Raw genomic sequence first — 16,563 nt, 5'->3', positions numbered from 1 at the left:
CACTAGAGCATGGTTGCAGAGGAAAGGCTGGAACATTTTGGAGTGGCCATCGCAGTCACCAGACTTAAATCCGATTGAGAACCTCTGGTGGGACTTAAAGAAAGCAGTTGCAGTGCGCAAGCCTAAGAATGTGACTGAACTGGAGGCCTTTGCCCATGAAGAATGGGCGAAGATACCCGTAGATCGCTGCAAGACACTTGTGTCAAGCTATGCTTCACGTTTAAAAGCTGTTATAACTGTAAAAGGATGCTGTACTAAGTACTAAGATTGAATGTCACTTGGGGGTTGAATAAAACTGATAATGCTGTGAGCACAGAAAAGACATTTGTGGTTATTTCATTATAACTGTTATGTTATATTTGTCTGACCTACAAGTGCCTCTTTAATGTAAATGTAAGCAAGATGACTGAATGATCAAAAGCAATGTCAAACTGGCCAAAACACTCAATTTCAGTGGGGGTTGAATAATTTTGGTCACAACTGTAGTAATTCATCCCCCATAGTAATTCATCCCCCATATAGTAATTCATCCCCCATATAGTAATTCATCCCCCATAGTAATTCATCCCCCATATAGTAATTCATCCCCCATAGGAATTCATCCCCCATAGTAATTAATCCCCCATATAGTAATTCATCCCCCATAGTAATTCATTCCCCATAGTAATTCATCCCCCATAGTAATTCATCCCCCATATAGTAATTCATCCCCCATAGTAATTCATCCCCCATAGTAATTCACCCCCCATAGTAATTCATCCCCCATATAGTAATTCATCCCCCATAGTAATTCATCCCCCATAGTAATTCATCCCCCATATAGTAATTCATCCCCCATAGTAATTCATCCCCCATAGTAATTCATCCCCCATATAGTAATTCATCCCCCATAGTAATTCATCCCCCATATAGTAATTCATCCCCCCTATAGTAATTCATCCCCCATATAGTAATTCATCCCCCATAGTAATTCATCCCCCCTAGTAATTCATCCCCCCTATAGTAATTCATCCCCCCTATAGTAATTCATCCCCCATATAGTAATTCATCCCCCATATAGTAATTCATCCCCCCTATAGTAATTCATTCCCCATATTAATTCATCCCCCATATTAATTCATCCCTCATATAGTATTTCATCCCCCATAGTACTATTCCCCCCCAAGTAGTAAGCCAAGTCCCCCCTGTGTCAAATCACTTACCTTTGCTCCGCGCGTTCCTCTCGCCGTGTTCCCGCGCCGTTTCGGTCTTCAGGGCGGACTGTGAGAGGAGCCTAGCTCCCCTCACGTTCGTCACGCTGCCCCGCCTACACACATCCTGACAGCCATCCTGACAGTATCACTCTCCGCGGGCCGGATTAAAAGGTCCGCCGGGCCGTATACGGCCCGCGGGCCGTAGTTTGCCCATTGCTGGGCTACACTGATCAGGGCACTGTAGATGTCCCCCTGAGAAATGCGGCTTACTGGCTCTCCTCATGCGCTGTCAGTGTAAGGAGAGGACTGCCGATAACCAGCATTTCCTATTTACACTGTGAACAGCTGTGATTGCACACTGCTGGTCACATGGTAAAAGGTGGCTCTGTGGGCACGCGGGGTCCATGGACGCCCTCCGAGAACTAGCCGACTGCGCTGTAGCAGTCTTTTGGCTATAGCGAGGTCAGGAAGTGGTTAATCTGCCCCAGAACCTGTGTAATTAATATGCAAACTACTGGTTGCTGGGGACCCCCACTTTACACTGATCCATTGTGGTGTTAGTAAAATCCTGCTGGTTGCATTTTTAGTGCAGGTTTGGTGCAGTAAAAAAGCACCAAAAACGCTCCTCTCCATTGAAATGCATGAAAAATGTGGCAAAAATGCATCAAAAACGCACCCGCATTGTGTTTGATGCCTTTTCTTGTAAAGTGCATGTGTTTTCAGCATGTTTTTGCTACGGATCAGTGTGAAAGTAGCCTTACTGGCCGGTGCAGAGTTCCCTTCGTTGATACTTTCCCGTCATTCCTTTTTATTACACCGATAGTATTTGTTTTGGTTTCTTTGTATGTATGGATTGCATGGATTGTTACCAACATGTGGTGAAAATTTAATGTCAATATCACCTTTAGAAATATATTTACTGAGAAAAATGGTGACATGTTGAATACTTATTGTAGCCGCTGTATATGTGTAATGCGCTGTGTAAATTGAGGGTGCTATAGAAGTACCTGTAATAAATACTTCTGGCAGATAAATCCCCCATTAGGGCCAATTCACACCAGAAACTGCCCACACCAGAGCTGATGTGTGTTTGTCTATCTGTGTTTGTCCTTCGGGGCTGGTTCATACTATAGAAATGCAGTCCAAATGCATTCTGGATGCGTTTCTACATGCGTTGTTTTGACGGGCTGTGGTGCATTTTTGATGCGTTTTTCACGCGCTCCAGTGCATTTTTTATGCATTCCAGTTCATCTTTCCCCTCTTTTTCTGCAATTTAAATAGGGACATGTGCGTTCCAGTGCATTTTTGTTCATTTTTTAAGCGTTTTACCATGTTCCAGTACAGTTCTGTGCAGAAAAAATGCAGCATTTTCTACTTTTTTTTTTGCAACCGGAACTGCAAGCACTGATGTGAACTATGACATTGACAACCATATAACCTACTTCCTGTGTGTTTTGGATGCAGAAAAAAAAGCAACTGAAGCGCATGTAGTGTGAACTGGCCCCGGAGGCCACTTCTTTCTTGTGTTTTTATGTGCACTGCAATGTGCTTACATGCATTTGCAGTGAAGAAAAATGCAACTTGCTGTACTCTTCCCAGTGCACTATAATGGTGTGAACTATGTCCATAGGATAAAGCTACTTTCACATTGATCTGTGACAAAAACACATGTTTTTTTACCATGTTTACGGTTCTTTTTTTAACCACTTCAAGTCCGGACACTTTTACCCCCTTCCTGTCCAGGCCAATTTTCAGCTTTCAGTGCTATCACACTTTGAATGACAATTGAGCGGTCATGCAACACTGTACCCATATGAATTTTTTAGCATTTTTTTGAGACAGCTAAAACTTTATTTTGGTGGTATTTATTCACCACTGGGTTTTTTGTTTTTTGCTATATAAATGAAAAAGTCCAAACATTTTGAAAAAAAGAAGTGTTTTCCTTATAACATTTTGCAAATAAATAATCTTTCTTCATAAAATCTTGGCCAAGATTTATTCGGTTATCTTTTTAGTAAAAAAAATAACCCAAATTAGTTTATAACCAAAAATTAAAATTTTTCAAAAAATGTTTTTACATTTTGTTTTTATTTTTTTATAGTATATGTTTTTTTTAACATACCGTCACCCTAGCAGTACAGTGCCACCATAGTGACACTGTACTACTTGTGGGGGGTGATGAAGTTTTTTTTTTTCTACACAGATTGCTTTTACACCCATAAAGGCAGTAAAAGCAATCATTTCTCCTTCGCATTCTTGCAGCCATTGAGAAATACTGTGAGAGCTGTGATTGGTCACAGCTTGTCACATGGTACAAGGCTGTTGTGAATAGCCGTGTACCATGTGACCTCTGTGATCATTCACAGATTTCACCAGTAGTAAGCAACTAGAAAAGCTACAATTTCTGGGGAAATTGTGTGAAGTGTTCTTGCCTCCACCAGTAGTCTCCAACTGGAGTGGGCGGAGTAACTGGGTGGAGTGGCTGGAGTAACTGTGAAAAGGTTGGACTGGGCAAAGTAACTTTATGGAGTGGGCAGAGTAACTGGGTGGAGTGTTTAGAGTGAGTAAAGATAGTAAACATTACACTAACCAATTGATTGATCAAATTTAAAAAGTGCACATGGCAAGCTTGATAGAGTGAGAAATGCATTTCAACTTTTATTTTTCAGCTCACACTCTAGCTTTTGTCACTCTGCTGCCTGCTCACACACCTGGGTTCCCATGGCAACTCACTCTGCAGCAAGGGCAGAGAAGAGCGGTTAAAAACAAACTGCTCCAACTTGCTCACTTCACTGGTGGTTGCCATCTTCAAACGGTTTTAGTTTAAAAATTACAAATCCTATACCGAAGAGCTTTATATTGTGAGAATCACAAGACCCAGACCTACATTTTGATGAATAGTATGTCTCTGAAATATTAACAATGAAGGCACAGTCACAGTTTAGAAATTGCTCTTCAAATTTAAGGTGGCTAGAGTGCAGTTTCAATGAATGTCAATGGGCGGCATGAGTTGCAAACAAATGATCATATTGTGAAAACTATCAGGACTATGGCTTAGCTGTGGACATTTTTAGTGGCAGCAGGGATAGCTGATATAAGATTTGTGTAGGTGGGCTTGAAAATGAGGGAGTGATGGCAGTTTAGAAATCATGTCCTGATTTTTCAGCTCACACTCTAGCTTTTGTCAGCTCCCACTTTAGTTTTGAACATTCCGCCATTCATTCCTATGGGACCAATTTCACCACAAAAACACCGATATTTCGTGAACCATTCGGCAAAACGTTCCACAAAGTAATAGCACACCAATCGGGAACAATCCGCACGATTCCGTATATTACTGTCTATGTAGTGTAAAAACTGTGGGAGGAGTTAGGGTGGCAAATATGGCTATAATAATAAGAATATATATGTGAGATAACAGTAAGTGGTCTTGCCATGCAAGAACACCTAATGATGTCACAAGTGACATCTTGTTTACTACTATTCATGTGATCACTGTTTGGCCAATCAGTGATCACATGATCAGGACCTCAGAGGTCCCGTACAGCAATCGGTTTTCTGGATTGCAGTGCCGTACGCTCCCAGGGAGCACGCACAGCTTGAAAATGTGGGCGCTGTTTATGAACGCCAACCCGCTCCTGCCGTTTATGTGCATGGGCCGGACGGGAAGTGGTTAAAGGACACACGACTCAAAAAACACACCAAAAACGCACTGCAGGTGCATTTTTGCCGTGTTTTCCTAGGATTTAAATAGTGTAATTTTGGTGCGTTTTTTTTAGCATACCAAAAATGCAGCAAGCAGGATTTTGAAAAACACACCAGACCTGCAAGTGATCGGGGTGAAGCGTTCCATAGGAATACAGTCACACGTTTTTTTTTTGTTTGTTTTTTTACACAAAAGCAGAAGAATACCGGATCAGTGTGAAAGCAGTCTAACTTGGATTTTGGCCGGTCTATGGAGTGGGAATGCAGCCAATAATGCATCCCACTGCCTCTGTGTGAATGGGCCCTAGATGGGTATCATTCAACACGCCCATGTGCAAGCAGCCAATGCCCGGCCCTGTCTGCAGTGCCACGTGTCACCCGGCTGCCCCGACCCTCTCATGTTCTATGGCAGGGGTGGGCAAACTTTTTGACTTGAGGGCCGCAATGGGTTCATATATTGGACCCGGGGGCCGGACCAAGAGTAGATATAGTAATTCATCCCCCATAGTAATTCATCCCCCATAGTAATTCATCCCCCATATAGTAATTCATCCCCCATAGTAATTCATCCCCCATAGTAATTCATCCCCCATATAGTAATTCATCCCCCATAGTAATTCATCCCCCATAGTAATTCATCCCCCATAGTAATTCATCCCCCATATAGTAATTCATCCCCCATAGTAATTAATCCCCCATATAGTAATTCATCCCCCATAGTAATTCATCCCCCCTATAGTAATTCATCCCCCCCATAGTAATTCATTCCCCATATTAATTCATCCCCCATATTAATTCATCCCTCATATAGTATTTCATCCCCCATAGTACTATTCCCCCCCAAGTAGTAAGCCAAGTCCCCCCTGTGTCAATTCACTTACCTTTGCTCCGCACGTTCCTCTCGCCGTGTTCCCGCGCCGTTCCGGTCTTCAGGGCGGACTGTGAGAGGAGCCTAGCTCCCCTCACGTTCGTCACGCTGCCCCGCCTACACACATCCTGACAGCCATCCTGACAGTATCACGCTCCGCGGGCCGGATTAAAAGGTCCGCCGGGCCGTAGTTTCCCATTGCTGGCCTATAGACTCAAGCTCTGGAGAAACAGCAGGAAGGAAAAGCAGGAGAAAAGCCTAGAGACTCAAGCTCTGGAGAAATAGCAGGAAGGAATTAAAAAGTATGATGGAGATCTATTTAGACTTTCACTTGGGACACTGGAAGAGAGTCAGATTAAAGAGTCTGTAAATATAGGGAAAGTGTTAGAGAACAAGGAAACTTGGAACAGCAAGGAGAGGGGAGGGATGAAAATGGGGAGCTGCTTTAGGGAGGGAAGGGGGAAAGTCCATATCTTAAATTATCTGTACCTGTCTTCTGGCAACGGGAACCCTGGTAGGGTAGTGAAATAATATTTGATATGAGCTTGATTAAGTTTATGATTTATAATGTGAAAGGGTTAAATTATCCAGCAAAAAAACACAAGATATTGAGGGAAATCCAACAATAATCCATAGATGTGGTGTTTCTTCAAGAGCCACATTCAACCCACAATATAAACCTTAAGTACCACGCAACGTGGTTCTATGCTGATTCCCCAGTTAAAAGGCCTAAAGGTGTAGCAATTGGGTTTTCCAAAAAATTTAAGTTTTACTCTGGAGTGAAGAATGGAGGACCCAGAGGGCCGGTTTTGGTTTTCTAGAGGAAAATTACAAAGAGTTGAATATACACTAATGAATATCTATTGTCTGAATAAAAATCCAGTAATATTCTAGGAGGGTGTGTTAAGGAAACTCTCTGAATTCAAAAACGGTAGCCTGGTGGTGGCAGGAGATTTAAACGTGTGTTTGGATCCTCAGATGGATGTGTCTTCATGTATGCGGAGAGAGGGGAGTAGGAAATCTAAACTATTGAAGGGATTGCTACATAAGTGCCAGTTGACTGACACCTGGAGAGTACAACACCCAGGTGAAAGGAATTATACCTTCTTCTCTCCGGTACATGGTTTGTATTCAAGACTGAACTATATAATGATTGAGCATGGACAACTGGAGTCGTTGGTTAGTTCCAACATAGAGGTTACTTCCATCTCTGATCATGCTACTGTCACGATGAGATTACAGGTAGGAGGGAACCAGGGTAAAGTAAATATGTGGAGACTAAATGAGATGCTTATACAGGATCCTGAAATAGAGAAAAGGCTAAAGCAGGAAATTGAGCAATTTTCTGAGTTCCCCCCAGGGAAGGATAACATTTCTGGGAAATGGTTTAAAGATAAAAATGCATGTTTGAAGGATATCTTGAATAAAGGGAAATTGTACACTTTTTTAGAGTTGAAGAATGAAGATTTATTTTTCACATTAGATGAGTGGCGGTATGGTCAATTATGTCATTTTGTTTCAACGTTACCACAACCACTGAGGACTATGGAGGATCTGTATCCATTTGAAAAACTGTTGAATGTAACTTCAGTCCCCAAGCGAAGTACCTCCAGGATCTATAGGATTCTTGTGGACTTGGAGAGTACCGATCCTCTTTGGTTTTTGGGAAAATGGGAACAGAAACTTGGAACACAATTAAATGAACAACAAAGGAATAAAATATTTAAATTAACACATGGGGTGATGAATATGACCACACTTGAAATGAATTACAAATGTTTGGCGAGATGGTATATTACACCGAGTAGGGTACATAAACAACAAGTAGATGTTTCGCCGTTGTGTTGGAGAGGTTGTAGAGAAAAGGGAACAATGTTACACATATGGTGGGACTGTACATAAATACAGGATTACTGGAAGGGAGTAATACAATATATTCAGGAAATATGTGGGATTACGGTACAGAGAGACCCATGCATGTGCCTGCTTTATAAATGTGAGCCTTCAGTAGATCATATACAGGAATAGGGTACTATACCATTTAATCAGTGCAGCTAAGGGCTTGATTCCCAAGTGTTGGCAAGTCCCAGAGCCACCAAGAATAAGTGATTGGATAAACAGAGTAGATAATATCTATAGGATGGAGGAGTTATACCACATTAAGGAGGATAAAATAGACAAATTTAGGAAATTGTGGAGTAGTTGGTTCAATTTTAAAACATCTAAAAATTATCTGGAACTGGTTGAAGCTAAGGAGGAAAAACATTAGAGAGAGCTTAAAGGAGAACCCCAGAGAGAGAATGAAGGTAGGAGTGAAGGGTTACAGAAATAGACAGTAAACCATAAGAGAGTTAGGAAAGAGTATATGGACTGGGGTATGTGGTGGGTGGAAGTAAGATGGGGTGGGGGGTAGAAAATGTAAATGGAATTCATGTATTGTGGAGGTATTTGTGTTTTGTATTTCCTTCTTATGTTTGTGTATTAGAAGTTTTCTTTCACAAGTTAGCCTGCAGTTTCTTGTTTGTGTTCTTACCTCCTTGCTGCAGTGGTGTTCCTGATCCCTTTCACATGTGTGTTTGTCTGTGCTCACCTATGGGTGTCGTCTACTGTTCTCTGGGTTTTATTTCCTTCCCTTCCATCACTTCCTGGCCTGCCTCCTTGTTTGCCTGCCTACACAAGACTTGCTCAGTCTAGGTCACTTTGCCTGAGCAACTTTCTAGTTGTCTGAGCTCATGTGTGTTGCTACCGCCTGTATCCTGCATTGACTACTCGTGTACTGAACCCGGCTTCGTTCACTGACTGTGCTTGTTTTCCACCCGTCCTGATCTCGGCTAGTCTATCAGATTTCCGTTTGTCTCCTCCCATTGTACTCTGCTCCTGCGAGCGGTCTCCTCATCCTCAGCTGAACGTACCCGGGGGCCACAACCTGGTCCCACCTTGCTGCAAGTCCATCCCCACCATCAGGGGCTCTGGTGAAGAAGCAGGCTGGGGCTTAGACTCCGCACCTGGGGAACCCCAAGCTGACTATATACAAGGGCTCACTACCACAGGTGCTGACATTTTCTTTTCTTGTTTGTATTGAAAAAAATTAATAAAAGATATAATTAAAAAAAAAAGTGTATGTATAGCTAAAACATTTTATCATTCATTGGGGGACACAGCTTGATAAGCAATCTAGAGTGATATGGTTGCCTACCAGAGAAATGTGACAATAGGCACATAGAAAACTAAAAGGCTGGCCCCTTGAGGCTATAGTCCCTCTCACCTTTTGCCTGCTCTTTTTTAGCTTTCAATCTTTTTATTGAATTTTACAATTTTTCAGAGATGACCAAGTCAGGTAGAAACAGATACTCTCAGATACAAACAAAAACACAAGTATCATCCACAATACGTATAGTTACGAACAAATATCACCTGCTCTTTTTTAATTAATGGCCTTGTGAGAATTTAAGTTCTTTCCCTTCTGTTATATTTTTGTTTAATTTGTAAAATGTTTCAACAAGCAACAGCTACTGATAGATTCAGGGCATTTGAATACCTGGGTTTCTTTCCAGGAGGCTAAAAAGCACAGGTTTTCCTAGTTCATTAAGTATACAGGTGTTCTCTTAGCAACATGTCTGTGGTTGGCAGTGAAAATTAGTCTGTGTTCCATTTAGCACAGGACTCTGCAATTCAGGTCAGTAGTCAAGGTTCAGAGCTGTGACAGTTCACCTAACCCCACCTCTGAAGAATAATCTCTGAAGAATCTCTGTGCTAAGGATGTTTTCTTATTCCTCTTCCTGTCTCACGGTGGAAGTATTTTCACTTGTCATGCAGGGATGTATGACTCTGTGCAAATTGTTGCTGCCCTTGATCGCAACAGTTTAAAGTGCCCACCACTACTCTCCCCTATGATATCTGACGTGGAGATGCCTAATATTTATGATTCAGTCAAGCATCCTCAAAGGATTCTTTGTCAGATGCTGAGTACTTCTGTTTCCTTTCTTAAAAGAGAAGGCTTGGGCAGACAATTATCAGTCAGCTGTGTCTTGCTTTAATTAAACTTTGATCATTCTCATAGAAGAGGCTCCTTTCTTAAGGACCCCGCTGACAATAAATTGGAGAGGTATTCTAGTCATCGGATACCTGACCAATGTGCTGCTGCTGCTGCAAGAGCAGACTTCCATGGCCCTGGACTTAAATATGTCATCACAATGTGGACTTAAGAGGACAGTGGATAGACCTGAACATGGAAAGGACCAGAGGGAAGATGCAGCAGATGCACTGATGGCGCTGTGGGAACAGAAGACCCTGATCTATGCCTTTAATCCCCTGATCTTCTACCTCATCTATTTTGAACAATCTAAAGAATTCCAGTCATTCTCTTAGCTCCAGATTGGCTTCAGGGAGTGTGGTATGCTGATTTTGTCCATCTGGTAGCTAAAGCTTTGTAGCTTCTGCCAGATGGGCCAGATCTCTAATCTCAAAGACCACTCTTGCACCCTGCTTCTCATTTGCTGGCTTTGGCTTCATAGCTGTTGAAAAACAGTTTATGAGAGATAGAGGCATTTCAGATTTAGTAAACCCAGTCATGCTGAAAGTTCATAAACCCACTTCCCATAAGGTTTATCAGTGTATGTGTAAAACATATTTTCATTGGTGTAAGCCTATGGGAGTTTCCTTGCATGCCATTTCTGAAATTGCTCTTTAGTACCGTAATGAGTCAGGTGTCTAACCTGTCTCCTTTTTGAACATGCTCTTGCTAATCATTCACTGATTTGTGCCTTTATAATAAGGGTTACAAACATTGCTCCCTCTGTTAGATCTCCCTTCAGCCATGGTACTTGTATAGTATTGTTACAAGGCCCACATGTGGGAGATCTCCCTGGAATTGCTATCCCATAAGATAACCTTTCTTGTGACCATCACTTTGGCCAGAGAAGTTTCTGAGTTATCAGCATTGTCCTGTAGAAAGTCCTACTTCATCTTACATAGAGACAAGGTTGTTTTAGACCAAGGGTAGGCAACCTTCCAGAGGTGCAAATCTACCTGAACAACATGAAAGAGATCAAAGAAAGAGATCAAAGATCACTAACTAGCAAGGCCTAACTAAATAGTAAAATTAGGAAAACAAGAAAAATTGGAAAACTTAAAAAAAATAATAAAACAAATGTCACTGTAAGAATGTAAACGTAGCCTATCTTAAAAGTGGACAGTGTCAATAGGGCAGAGGTTGGTGTCAGTAGGGCAGTGAATGGTGTCAGTAGGGCAGTGGTTGGTGTCAGTAGGGCAGAGGTTGGTGTCAGTATGGCAGTGGATGGTGTCATTAGGGTAGTGGTTGGTGTCAGTAGGACAATGGATGGTGTCGTCAGTAGTATCTATTTTTGTTATTTTATTTATTGTTTTTTCACAACTTTTTTAAAATGACATTTTATTATTTTATTTATTTATTTTACAATTTTTAGTAGCCCTGTTGTGGGGGGGGGGGGCTCTGATTAAATATCAGGGGTTTAAACATACCCCTAATATCTCACATTTGAGACAGAGAAAGTGCCCTCTGCCCCCATCCTCATAACAATGTCCTCTGTGCCTTTGACATTACCATCCCCCACAAGAGTACCCTCTGCCCCTCTCCCCACAGTGTCCTCAGACCCCTTTACGTCACCCTCCCTTCCTACACACAGACATACAGCAGTGTCCTAGCTTAACTTTCCTACCTACAGAAGTGTACACAGAGCAGACTGAAGGAGGCTGCACAGCTCTGGACGTAGGGCAGGAGCTGCAGAAATTAACTTTCCATAATTTCCATCCATATCTCTCCAAGCTGATGTTTGCTTGCTCTGACCACCCCACTTAAAAAGTTAACTTGGCCAGCTCCTGCGATTTGTTGTCCATCCAGTGCTGTGTAGCCTCCTGCTCTCCGGTCTGCTGTGAGGAAAGATGAGCGTGGCAGAGGAGGATAGGGGGAAGGACTTACAGTCATGGCCGAAATTGTTGGCACCCTTGATATTTCTCCAGGAAATCATGTATTTCTCACGAAACGTATTGCATTAACACATGTTTTGCTATACACATGTTTATTCCCTTTGTGTGTATTGGGACAAAACAAAAAAAGGGAGGAAAGAAAGCAAATTCGACATAATGTCACACAAACCTCCAAAAATGGGCTGGACAAAAGTATTGGCACCCTTTCACAACTGCGGATAAATAAGAATGTTACAAGCATGTGATGCTCCTGTAAACTCACCTGGGGCAAGTAACAGGTGTGGGCAATATAGAAATCACACCTGAAAGCAGATAAAAAGGAGAGACGTTCACTTAACCTTTGCATTGTGTGTCTGTCTGTGCCACACTAAGCATGGACAACAGAAAGAGGAGACGAGAACTGTCTGAGGACCTGAGAACCAAAATTGTGGCAAAATATCAACAATCTCAAGGTTACAAGTCCATCTCCAGAGAACTAGATTTGCCTTTGTCCACAGTGCGCAACATTATCAAGAAGTTTGCAACCCATGGCACTGTAGCTAATCTCCCTGGTCGTGGACGGATGAGGAAAATTGATGAAAGATTGCAACGCAGAATAGTCCGGATGGTGGATAAGCAGCCCCAAACATGTTCCAAAGACATTCAAGCTGTCCTGCAGGCTCAGGGAGCATCAGTGTCAGCGCGAACTATCCGTCGACATTTAAATGAAATGAAACGCTATGGCAGGAGACCCAGGAGGACCCCACTGCTGACACAGAGACATAAAAAAGCAAGACTACAGTTTGCCAAAATGTACTTGAGTAAGCCAAAAGCCTTCTGGGAAAACGTCTTGTGGACAGATGAGACCAAGATAGAGCTTTTCGGTAAAGCACATCATTCTACTGTTTACCGAAAACGGAATGAGGCCTACAAAGAACAAAACACAGTACCTACGGTAAAATATGGTGGAGGTTCAATGATGTTTTGGGGTTGTTTTGCTGCCTCTGGCACTGGGTGCCTTGACTGTGTGCAAGGCGTCATGAAATCTGAGGATTACCAAAGGATTTTGGGTCGCACTGTAGGGCCCAGTGTCAGAAAGCTGGGTTTGCGTCCAAGATCCTGGGTCTTCCAGCAGGACAATGACCCCAAACATACGTCAAAAAGCACTCAGAAATGGATGGCAAAGAAGCGCTGGAGAGTTCTGAAGTGGCCAGCAATGAGCCCAGATCTAAATCCCATTGAACACCTGTGGAGAGATCTTAAAATTGCTGTTGGGAAAAGGTGTCCTTCCAATAAGAGAGACCTGGAGCTGTTTGCAAAGGAAGAGTGGTCCAAAATTCCGGGTGAGAGGTGTCAGAAGCTTATTGATGGTTATAGGAAGCGACTGATTTCAGTTATGTTTTCCAAAGGGTGTGCAACCAAATATTAAGTTAAGGGTGCCAATACTTTTGTCCAGCCCATTTTTGGGGTTTTGTGTGACATTATGTCATATTTGCTTTTCTGCCTCTGTTTTATATTTGTTCCAATACATACAAAGGGAATAAACATGTGTATAGCAAAACATGTGTTAATGCAATACCTTTTTTGTGTGAAATACATGATTTCCTGGAGAAATATCAAGGGTGCCAACAATTTCGGCCATGATTGTACATCGAAGTAGTGCAGGTCCGCAAAGCAGAGAAGTGTTCTAGATCTACCCGTCACCCACCTGCGATTGATGGGTAGATCAGGATCGGCAGGTTGTTGACCCCCGTTTTAGACCAATGACCTCCTTTTTAACCAAAAATGGCTTCTATTTTTAATGAGGATATTGTGTTGCCTTGTTTCCTTCCCTGTTTCCAGCACCAGTGGACCCCAAGGATATCCCTCTCTTTTGCCTAAATGTGGTGCGGGATGTCAGGGTTTGCTTCTTTAAGGCAGATGGTATCTTATTTGTTATTCCAAAAGCTTCTAAAACAGGTTTTTCAGTTTCCAGATCCACTCTTTCCAAGTAGATTTGTCGTGCAGGCCTATGAGCTGCAAGATACAGTGCCTCCTTTTTCCATTAAAGACCACTCTAGCAGTTAGTGCTTCTTGTGCTTTTCCTCATCAGACCTCCATGTTTCAGATCTGTAAGGCTGAAACTTGGTCTTTTATACATACAGTACATTTTTTAAGTTCTACAAGGTCGATCTGCCTGCCTCCGTAAATGTTTTGTTGAAAGGTTCTGCCAGTGTCTTTTTAATATCCGTGGTTTACCTTTTGTTTTTATTTTTTGTCTGCCCTTCAGTTAGACCAGCTTTTGGACATCTCAAGGTTGCTAATTATCATCAAGTGTCCCTGAATGGACAATAATCAATATAGGATTTTAACTCACCATAAAATCTTTTCCTAGGAGTCCATTGAGGGATACAGCCCGTCCTCCCATATGCTTTTGTTCTGTCTTTGGACTGCTTGCTATGCAGGTGTGAGGTGGTACGAGTTGTAGCATCAGGAGGTCTGCCCTTAAGTTTTCTATGTGCCTAGTGTCCAGTTCTCCTGTAGACAGCAGTATAATGCCAGATTGTTTTTTATCATTAAGCTGTGTCCCTCAATGGACATCGAGAAAGATATTTTACAGTGAGCACAAAAGTCCTTTTTTTTGCACATTTTGGGTGTTGAAAAGTTGCATTAACAGTGGGAGGGGCTTAAAATTTGAGCCTAATAACTTTCTGTATGATAACATATGCCATCGTCCTTGTATTCACAAATCCACACATGAGAGTCCAACAGGTCCATACATACTCAGCACAATTCCCAATTCCCAACTACAGTTGCAAGAAAAAGTATGTGAACCCCTTGGGATTACGTGGAGTTTTGCATTAATTGGGCATAAAATGTGCTCTGAACGTCATCTAAGTCACAACAATAGAAGTACACAGTCTGCTGAACATATTACTACACAAACATTAGATGTTGCCATGGTTTAATTGCACATAACATGTAAACATTCACAGTGCAGGGAGGAAAAAGTATGTGAACCTTGGACTTAATAACTAGTTGACCCTCCTTTGGCAACAATAACCTCAACCAAATGTTTCCTGTAGTTGCAGATCAGACCTGCACAACGATCGGGAGTAATTTTGGACCACTCCTTTTCACAAAACTGTTTCAGTGTAGCAGTATTCTTGGGATGTCTGGTGTGAATCGCTCTCTTAAGGTTATGCCACAGCATTTCCATCGGGTTGAGGTCAGGACTCTGACTGGGCCACTCCAGAAGGCATATTCTGTGCTATTGCAGCCATTGTTTTGTTGAATTACTTGTATGCTTTGGGTCATTGTCCTGTTGCATCACCCATCCTCTGTGGAGCTTCAGTTGGCGGACAGATGGTCGTACGTTTTCCTGCAAAATGTCTTGATAAACTCTGGAATTCATGTTCCCATCAATGACAACAATCCGTCCAGGCCCTGAGGCAGCAAAGCAGCCCCAAACCATGATGCTCCCTCCGCCATGTTTTACAGTGGGGATGAGGTTTTGATGTTGGTGTGCTGTGCCTTTTTTTCTCCACACATAGTGTTGAATGTTCTTCCCAAACAACTCAATCTTGGTTTCATCTGTCCACAGTATATTTTGCCAGTAGTGCTGTGGAACATCCAGGTGCTCTTTTGCAAACTTCAAACGTGCTGCAATATTCTTTTTGGAAAGCAATGGCTTCCTCCGTGGTGTCCTCCCATGTACTCCATTCTTGTTTAATGTTTTCCTTATTGTAGATGTATCAACAAAAATGTTAGCATGTGCCAGAGATTTCTGTAGGTCTTTAGCTGACACTCTGGGATTCTTCTTTACCTCATGCAGCATTCTGCGCTGTGCTCTTGCAGTCATTTTTACAGGACAACCACGCCTAGGGAGAGTAGCAACAGTGCTAAACTTTCTCCATTTGTACACAGTCTGTCTTACCGTGGACACATGAACATCAAGGCTTTTGGAGATACTTTTGTAACCCTTTCCAGCTTCATGCAAGTCAACAATTCTTGATCGTAGGTCTTCTGAGAGCTCTTTTCTGTGAGGCATGGTTCACATCAGACAGTGCTTCTTGAAACCAGTAAACCCAAAACAGGTGTGTGTTTTTTAAGGGCAGGACAGCTGTCAGCAACACATCCAATATCATCGCACTGATTGGAGTCAAGGTTGGCTCACTCCTGGCTCCAATTAGCTCTGGGAGAAGTCATTAAGCTATGGCCTTACATACATTTTGCTCCCTGCACTGTGAATGTTTACATGTTATGTGCAATTAAACCATGGCGACATCTAATGTTTGTGTAGTATTATGTTCAGCAGACTGTGTTCTTCTATTGTTGTGACTTAGATGACGTTCAGAGCACATTTTATGCCCAATTCATGCAAAACTCCACGTAATCCCAAGGGGTTCACATACTTTTTCTTGCAACTGTATGTAACCTGTATGGGGAAGAAATAGAGCATAAAGGTAGTTATAGTAACATATTAGAGCCATCCATACTGTAATGATTGGAATACCAATAATATAATATGGTAGATATAAAGCAACATGAATGTACATAAGAGCCATCTAACAGTTCAAACTCTAATGTCACCCACAGAGGAACACATGAAGAGCACCCAGCAAGAAATAAGTAAACAATGTAAGGCGGGCATGCTGGGCTTCTCGGAGAGCAGAGGTTACAGTGGCTGACTCTAGAACACACTGCCATCACCCCGCAGTGCTGCCCCCTCCAGCCTGGGAGCAGGGGTGGACTGACAACTCATGGGTCCCCCGGGCAATAGGGGTTCATGGAGCCCATGTGTCCTTGCCCAAACTCAAAAAAGCCTATGAAAAAGGTACCAGGGGCATCTCATGGGGCCCCCTACTGACCCCG

The 16,563-nt window shown here is 42.4% G+C and overlaps 1 protein-coding gene across 6 annotated transcripts in view; it reads left to right on the top strand.

Annotated features, from left to right (window-relative positions):
* Positions 1-16,563, top strand: part of FAM184A (family with sequence similarity 184 member A) — a 327,003-nt gene that overhangs the window by 243,206 nt on the left and 67,234 nt on the right. The gene's annotated exons all lie outside the window — the stretch shown is intronic.

This window comes from Staurois parvus, unplaced genomic scaffold (assembly GCF_062004578.1).
Source record: "Staurois parvus isolate SC_StPar_1 unplaced genomic scaffold, SC_StPar_1.0 ptg000672l, whole genome shotgun sequence".
In the NCBI taxonomy this organism is placed as follows: domain Eukaryota; kingdom Metazoa; phylum Chordata; class Amphibia; order Anura; family Ranidae; genus Staurois; species Staurois parvus.
The sequence above is the reverse complement of the archived record's forward strand: the minus strand, read 5'-3'. Positions and strand labels throughout refer to the sequence as shown.